This window comes from Empidonax traillii, unplaced genomic scaffold (assembly GCF_003031625.1).
Source record: "Empidonax traillii isolate 1590-97213 ecotype Southwest subspecies unplaced genomic scaffold, ASM303162v1 scaffold154:size1206225, whole genome shotgun sequence".
Taxonomy (NCBI): Eukaryota; Metazoa; Chordata; class Aves; order Passeriformes; family Tyrannidae; genus Empidonax; species Empidonax traillii.
Window position 1 is genome coordinate 660749 of NW_020955347.1, and position 9340 is coordinate 670088.

A 9340-nucleotide genomic window follows, 5' to 3' on the forward strand; every position below is an offset into this window, starting at 1 on the left:
TCAGAACATATAGTGGTAACTGAAGGCATTGAATCAAGGTAAGCCTTTTCTTCTGCTCCTCAGTGAGGAGGCATGGAGAATGTAGAAGTCCCTCTTAAGGTTCAAAGTTGTGAGGAAATTGGTCAGAAGTAGGATATTAAATAGTTGCTCCTGAATTGTCAAAGATTTTCTGCAGCTTTAATAGTTTACAGATTTCTAGGGGGCCTAAAGAATAGGTAGTGAAATAAAGGAATTGTCTGTCACCACCTTTCCCTCATAAAGATTATTTCCCAGCCCTTTCCTGGGGCTGTGACTTGAGTCACCTTCCACTGCACATAATGTTGACAAAGGGGAATCTCCTGCTGGTCAGTACCTCAGACAAGGATGTGTTATGTTAGATCTGCTCTTACCAGTGAGCTCTTCCTGAATTTTTATTAACAGTGGAAAAGAGACTGGGAAAAAAAAAAAAAAAGAGGGATAGAAGAAAAAGAGGGAAGGGTGTTTTTCTCACTGCCTACTTTTCAAACTTTTAGTCTGTGTTATCCTTTCTGTCAGCAGGCCTCACAGATTCAGTCAAAGCTTTGAGATGTATGCTTGGCACAGCTCAAGGGCAGCTTGACAGCTAACAGCTGAGGAGTCGGACATGAGCCCAGCCACTGCAGCTGGGAAGATGGCTCCAGATTCAGCATCTAGGTCATTTCAGCTGCCAAATGTGCTCCATCTGTGGTCAACCTAGCTGCTGACGCGGCTGGGGAGGAGAGCACAGCACACTTTACAAGGGGAGTTGAAAGCAGGATCTTAATTGCACTGGAGGAGGGTGCTCTGCATGAGTGGCTTATGAAGTATAAAAGTGCAAGAGGTGGCAATGAAGTTTGATCTGAAGAGGAATTAGGTGTGTAGAAGTTAAAATTTGGCTTTGCACTAACAAATGAAATATTCTCCATTAATGGCACTGAACACAGTAATACTTGCATGTGGGTCAATAGTAGTGGCTGCACTGTTGAGTGCAGATGCCCTGAAGTTCTGAATCTGCATCTGTGTTTGCAAGTCATTGAGCTTTTCCAGTGTGCTACCATAGGAGACTAGTTTTTATGGAAGATACTGATATCAACATGCAGTATGGATTTGAATCTGGAAAGTGGAATTTGTTGCTTCCCCCTTCCTTCATTTTGGGGACTTGCAGAACATCACTTTGGTAGGAATTTAGTTGGGAAAACAGCATTCCCAAATAATTTAATGTATATTAATTGTCTGTTGATGGAAGTTTAGGCCCTGGAAATGAGTAGCTGTCTTGAAGTGAATAGCCCAGCTCTTTTCCAGATGAGAGTTTTGTGAACTTATGACTTATTTTACACAATAAAAAGAAGGGTTGATGGAAAAACTGCATAAAAAACTTGGAAGTCTATCTTTCTTTCTTAGACTAGTTGTATTTGTCTCCTAAGCTATCTGACCCAAGGGTGGGTGACAATGCAAATGTCCTTCAAAAATGAGTTAGAAGTTAACTCCAGCATCTAGCATGGGCTCTTCAGAGCCATGAGATCCAGTACTTCCAGTCCTGTGCTCCAGCAGAGAATCACATCTGAAAGTCATGGTAGTGGCTTCCAAATGAGATTCAGGGTTTTGTTATGGTTTTGTTTCCTTAGTGCCCCAAAGGTGGTCTTGGTTTCAAAAGGTCTTTTGTGTTCCTGACTTTGTGCCAGGCCTTGGTCAGTAAAGTCTGCAAATGAGTTACACAATGTAATGTATTCCTGTGGCCAGAAGGGTAGGTGCTACAGGATGTAGGTACTAGCAAACAGCCTCAGTTGGGTTACTTTGTACTGTAATTGCAGTGCAGTATTGAGGCCCAACATCCCCGAGGGCAGTCATTCAGGTGTGTGCAGTGAAGTGGCATAAAGGTGATGGGATTGTTCCTTGGGGAAAAAAAAAAGAGTATGACCAGCCATGAGGAAGCACGTGCTGTTTCTGCAGCTGCTTTGGGAAGGCACTTTTGACTTTTTCTATTTTGTGAAAAATTATCCTCCTTGCAGAGAGGTTGAAAAATGTGTGTGACAACTACAGGTGTTTGCAGTTGTCCAGTGAATTCTTTGTGTAAGCATCCACTATGTAGCATCATGAGATACAAAATGTTTTCCTTGTCTCAAAGATCTGCTCTGCAAGCCTGTGTCCATTGTTATAGATACATAGCTGATGGTTACTACCAGTCTTCATACTAATAATTTTTGTTAACCTATCAGCAGCTAATTGCCAAAGTTTAATGCATGCTTGTTATTTTTGAATCAAGAGAAAGCCACCTTACAGTATCAAGTGGCTTTAAAGATGTGGGCAAACCAGAAGCAGTTTTTGTAGTTTGTAGAGACCAACTCTCCCTAAAAATTTACTGCTGAAAGTTTTGGAGCTGATTTTTTCAAGAGAGGCAATAGTAGCTGTGCACCTGTAGCTGTGGTGCTACATTCTTACTTTTCTTATTAATACCACAGCAGTGACCCACATCTCTGTATTTTTATTCACTACAGTTTGCAGCCATGTGAGCAATTATAAAACTGACCTGAATGATGCGTCTTTGCTGTGCTTTTTGGAAGAGCTGAGACCAGGAGCAAAAGCAGATGCTGTGATTCTTGAGAGAGCTAGATCTTTTCATGTTATATGTTCCTTTGGTAGCTTTTCCTGTTGTTCACAGCCAGAGGGAAGTGCTTGTACTGAATTCTGTTAGGGAAGGGTTAAGTAGAGCCTCAATCTGGTAGCTGTAAAGATGATTTGTAGAATGATCTGCCTTGAATTTTATGATCTTCTCAAAAGTTCACGTCAAAACTGAAATCACTTTTTATATACCATTTGCTATCCAGTATACTGTTTCATTTATAAATGCTCTGCTATGCAGAGTCTTAAATTAAATGTATATGATCACAGAACTGCCTGTGATGATGTCAGGTGTTGTTACTGATAATTTATTGATCAGCTTTGGGTTTGCATGCCCATGGAGCAGCTTTGCACTTGTTCAATTCACTCTTCTCTTTTATTCACTTAGCGGTTTTATGTTTGGTTTTCTGTAAATTGCAAGTAATTCACAGCGGTGCATTCTTTGCAGAGAAACTAGAACCATAAAGCTCTGATGCTGGCTGGAAGTTTTGGTTGCTTCTGGGGCAGGAATAATAAAAAGCATCAAACCTACTTATTAAAGGAGCCGTTTCTTTTGGAAACATGGTGGCATGAGGCATCACAGTGAGGCATAAGGCCAAGTTTTGTTTCCAGCCTGGAGTCAGATGCTGTAAGTTGGCCAGGGCACAGGAGGATATTTTAGCACAAGGCTTTTGCTTGGCGGGCACTAAGGAACTTGTCGCTTACTTTGGCTGTTCCGTGCTGCCAGATAACAGGATTTTTTCCTAGCCCGTTGTTTGCTGCTGCTTTGCTTTGTGCATCTCTGTCCTGCCTGGTAACAGCTTCTTCTATTCTGGTCCATTTTTTCTGCCAGCAACCACTTCTAGGGTGGTTTTCTGTAAATGGACAAACCCTTACAGTATTCGCTAGTTAAAGAATGCAAGTTTTTTGTCATTAGTAACCGAAACCCCCCATTTGGAGTCTTGGCTTCAGCAACAAAAATGTTGTGGATTAACCACTTTCACCAGCAAGAGGCTTTCTGATGAGCTGTGGGAAGAAGCGTATGCTTGGTGGTAGGTCTACAGTAAACAGCTGGAATTTGCGTGTGGTGAATTAGCACCAAATAAAATCCCCCTTTTTTCCTTAATTATCTCTGCATACAAAAATGGATCTATTAAACATCTGTGCAATAGAAATTGGTAAAACCACAGATTTACAGTAAGTGGATCTTCTTTGCTCTGTTGGTGGCAGGACCTGTGTAGGTAACACAACAGTCTATGATGCAATGGAGGTACCGTTCTGTTTCCTGACTCCTCTGCATGCAGTGATGCCCTGAGTCAGATTGGAGCACTGCAGCCACTGGAAGAAAGCCCTGGCCTCAGCTTGGAATCTTCAGCTACTTTACAGTAACTTTGTTTGAAAGCTGCTGTTTCGAATCCTACAAAGCTGTAAGCATAAGCAGGTGTAAGATATACTACGTTTATATTTCACAGGCTTTTTAGTTCTTTGTTTTCTTTAAAGATGTTGTAAAAGGTAAAGTGTTTCTGACAACTGCTTGAAGTCCTTATTTCTGTGAAGATGTCAGGAGGGCTAATGGGTTCCTCGCAGCTGATGTTGCAGTTCTTTCTTCATTGCAATTTAAGGTAAAGTTTCTAAAAGCCTTTTATTTCAGTTGGAAGCCTAGTGATGTTTTCCAGGATTTAAGCAAGTGAGGCATCTAGCTTCCAGTGATTTCTTCTCAGCACTGAAATCCCTCTCAGAACTTAAAGAAGTTTTTATGGAAGAGCCTAATTTTGGGAGTCCTAGTTTTATTTAAAGCTTGAACTTAATTTGCAAAATAATGGGAAATATTAGAAGAGAATTGGCATGGACTTTAATGCCAAGTTTTCCCACACCCCTTCAGTTCTTGAGAGAATATGAAAGAAAACAGCAGCTTCCATCATTTTCCTCCTCTGTTTGCTCTTTATCTACTTTCTTGAACAGAATTTGTTGCAGGAACAAAATTCTGCTCTTGCTAATTAGTAATTTCAGACAGTAGCAATCAGACTGTGGCAATACAGCCCAAAAAAATATTGCCACCTGATTCCTTCACCCCCTCCCTTCACTTTCTTTTGAGTCAAAGGGTTATCACAACTGCTTATGGATGGATATCTGGGTGCTCTTGTGACATCATTGTCAGAGAGCGAGCAGTGAAAGTTAGGCACCCAAATAATGTTTTAAGCACCTTAAAAAACTTGGGTGAGTCCTTTGAGGAAGGAGCATGGGTGAAATAGACTGCAGGGAAATACTTCACTGAGAGAGAGCTGATTTGAATGAGGCTGTGGATTCCAAAACCCAGTCAGGGTGCTTTTAGGCAAACGGCAGTGTCTGTGAAGTGTGAGATCGATGATAGGAATTTAAATAGATTACTCTAGAGTTCTAGAGTGAGAGACAGAAGATACTTGGAGAATGTAATTTATTTAGTGCTAGAAAGATGAGGTTTTTAAAGTGGTAAATTTTTATTTTACAAAGGAGTGAATGGCAGGGAGAAGATGCTGTCAGTTTCACATAAGTGGTTTTCCCAATATCATCTTTTATATTTCTTTAAACAAAAGCAGTAATTGAAACTGAGGCAGAAGTCTTTCTCTTTCTTAGTGACTTGGCATTATATTTTTGGCTAAAACTGAAAGCTATTGTTGCCTAAGTTGATGCTAAACTGGCAAGTCTATGAACTGAAGCCAGTATTCTTACTTGGATCTGAGTTTGGAAGGACATTTGGTTGTAGAGTAAAAGATGAACACAGAGTTTACCTCAAGGACAGAATTATACTCTGAAGATTATTTGCAAGATTTACAGCTGAAAATGTTGCTGATCTTACTGACACATGCCATTTAAAGTAGCATGCCAATTATGGCAAACAATGATGAGGATGTCAAATGATCTTACAGTAGGCACGGTCTTCACCTGCAGACTCATTGCTTTTTTGGCAAAAGGCAGAACTTTTCTACTGTGGCAGAGATTTCTAACGTTACAAGGAGGAAAGTTTCCAGTGAAAACTGTGATTTTGAAGAATTGCTTTTATTGTGTTTTTAGGGAATGAACTGTTTCAGTAAGAGATAACACTGGGCTTAGCTATGGCTGGTATCAGTTTAACTTAGAATTTCAGTTTAATTCACATTATGGGAGTAGTGCACAGGCACACAGCTCAACTTACAACTGATTCATATTGAAATGGGGAAAGCAAATCTAAAAATCAGTTTAAAAGACGTGCCTCTTTCCCTGCTTTCTGCATGTAAGGAAGATGTTCTGGAGAACTTGCTGAATCTGCTGAGGAATAGGGAAAGAAGTAACAGAGATAATTGACACAGCCCCCGAAAATCCAGCATGTGTTAGACAATTTTAGATACCTTTGAGTAGAACTGATTTCAAGATGTGAATTAGCAAGGACATCCTTTAACCCCAACTATTGTATGATCCAAAGAACTTGGCAGGCTTTTCCGTCCTGGTTAGAAGTTGTCATTTTCTGCAAGTCACCTAATTTAATTAAGTATTGGCTACAGTGTCTGAAAAAAAATTGGATGAAATCTGGCAAAGGAACAGGTGAGGAAGTGCTGCCTAGTGTTCAGCTAGTAGTGGTAGGTAGTTGGGACTACCTACCATTTCATCTTCTCTGTGAGCTGTTACTTCTGCTTAGTTACACCCTCAGCCTTAAGTGTAAGTCTCTCCACTTAAAAAGACAGAGATGGTCCTAGCTCAGCCTAATAGATATCCTGTAGGATTTTTTTAGCCACTTTTCTTAGCTCTCGGAAATTAGTACAAATTCAAAGAGTTTCCTCTCAAAATAAGTGTCTTGGCCACCATTAAGTTGTGGAGTATGTTATTTTTCTTATTCTGATGAAGATTTTATGATGTCATAGTTACCTTTTCTCAGCACAGTCCACAGGACAGACCAGTTCCTGGGTGAACTGCTCTTTTAGTGTGGAGCAGATGGAAATTTTTCTCCTAGCTCTGCTGGTTCATGCTGATTTTCTGTAGCTGACAGGGACAAACAAACCTGTCACTTACTTATATGTGTTGGGTTTCTGGAAGGTGCCATGGGTGAGTTTATCAAAATGTGTTTTGTAGGACATCATTCACAGGAAGAAGGCCTTAGTATCCCAGATGAGGTACGCAGTGACTATAACCTCAGCCAAGCAGACTGCTGTGATTCAGTGAAGGAGGAGCGTGCCAGCCAGAGAGAAGGCGTCATTTAAAACCTATGGCCTGAAGGTATGAGCACTTACCTGGGAGGATGGAGAGCAGTATTTCACTCCTTGCTTTGACCTGGCCAAAAGCTGGTGACTGACAGGGTTCATTTCCCGTATTTCTGGCAGATGGGTTTCTTTTCCTGGGGCTGCAGATGCCTGTTTCCTTGCTTGCTTTTTAAAGCTGATCTTTGTATCTGTGAGGGTAAATTCATACATTAACCCAGAGCTTCTCTTCCTGGAAAAGTGAATGTGTTCGGGCACACTTTCTAGATTTTTGGTTTCATCTCAGAATGCGTTTACAGTCAACCATTTTCCTGTTACAGCTGCTCTCCTTTTGGCTAACTTCTGTTTTAGCCCAGTAGTTTTTCACTGATTTAGGAGAAATGTGTTCACAGCTGACAGGCTTCTGGCTATTTGCGTAGTCATTTCTTTCCCCTCTAATGTTCTACTTGGAGTTAGGCCTCTCCAGGAGAGGCTTTCTGGCATGTTAGTGCCCTTGTGAATGAAAGGAACAAACAGCAGTTGCCTTATGGCAGAGGTTACCAGGCATTTCTTAGTGTCTGCAGTGTCCTTCATTGTCTGCCAGTCTTGCTTTAGCCTAATTAGCTGCCCTGTAGATCAGAGCAGGAGGCCACCATGAAACAGAATCATTGCTTCAAAGCCTTATGCACTGCAGTGGTTTGAAAGGAGTGCAGACAACTGATTGCTCCACAGCCGGGAGCAAGGATTGGGTCCTTAAGGTCCCACATTTGCTGCCAATTGACCTTACCACTGAGCTATCATTTGTACAACTAACTTATTGCCTTTTCTATTAGCTAACCCAAAGCAGGAACTAAAACAGAAGATAATTCTGTAGAGGTGGTGAGTCCCTATACGCCCAACTAGTGAATCTGTCATCACTTGCTAGGTAAGAAGCCAGAGTTAGCCTGAAGCATTGTTCTTTTTTGTAACAGAGGGGAAATGGTTCTGGTCTAGGTGATCCAGAAGCCTGAGGAGCCACACCATCCTGTGATGTTGGCCAGATCAGCTGTAAATAATCCTGGCTCAGCCCCACTGTTCAGTGTCTTTGCTGTGTTTTCAGTGAGAGGAAGGGGAAGGCTGTGTGTTTCCCAGGTACTGGGATATCTCTGTGTTTATGAACTAGACTACCTGTTCCGTGATCAGTGCAAGAACTGCTTTTAGCACATGCACAGAACGAAGTGTAGGGGGAGAGAGTGGTTTGTGAATGCTTGTACAGAAGTGCCTGGATAATTAACTCAGCTGCTAGGTAGGAGCATTTAAATCCTTTCAGACGTTTTCTGTGGGAAATACAGGGTAATCATCTCCTCAGGCACTCAAAAGAGACATGGTTAGATTCTCACTTCTGCCTAAATTGCACATCAGAAATTTAGGTGCTGGTTTTGAGTCTCACCTGGAATAATGTATTCCATATCACGATTTAAACCTAGTCTTACTGCTGGGATAACACCATCATTGCCAGGCCACGTTTCCTAGTTCATCTGTCTCCACTGACAAGCTGGTGCAGTACAGTGAGGGCCTGTGTCAGGTTGCTCTTTTGGTCCCACAGGAACAAATTCTGATTAGCAGTGGAAGCCAGGAGTGGACACTAAGTCACAGAGGGTATTCCGGGATAGCGTGGTTACTGTTTCAGGTGCTCACACGGCAGCATCCCAAGCCTTGCATATTAGTTAACCTACTAATTATTGCATATTAGTTAACCTACTAGTTATTGCATATTAGTTAACCTCCTAGTTGCTGTATGTGAAGGGTCTTTGATCTATGAATGAGCCTAACACATGGTGCTTGTTCACGGTATGTTAACAGCAGAGATGTTATTTTTAGCTCCCGAATTCTTTTTCTCTTTTACTATTAGAGCTGTAAGACCTTTCGTCCTTAAGACAGGCAACTGTTCACAACATAGTGTATTTGGGACAACATGTTACATAAGGCTGACACCTCTATTTGGAACAATTTTTTTTTTTCACAATGGGTAAATGACTTTTTAAATAGCCATAAAAATATAAATAAAGCAGTCATGTGTTATATAGTTTTAAAAAGAAATGTTGTCTTTGGAACATATAATTTACAGATCTCACTGCAGTAATCCTTGATTTAGAACAATTACTGCACTAAGTACTTGCCTTTTTTCTCCCTTTAAAAACAAAACCAAACCCCAACCCAAAAGCCAGGTTTCCAGCAAAGGCTGGGATAATTGACTGGAATGGAAACATAGCCAAGTCTTGCAAAACTCCAGTATACAGCTGCTGTTCTCTCAGAGATGTTTTCTTCTGCCATCTGAGAGCCTTGTCACTTGTTTTTCTTTTTTCTGTTTTTAATATAATCACTAGTTGCTAGAAATATATTGCAAGAACTAATATGCTTGTCACAGCCTTAAAATTGAGTTTGTGTGCAGGGCACACTGGTTTAAGAGGAAGCTGTTTTATAACGTTTTTAATTATTTAATTTCTTATGCAACAGAGTTTAAGGGTCATTTTCAAACAATTCCAAAGCTTCCTTAGGAAGTAAGTCACCTATGTAAT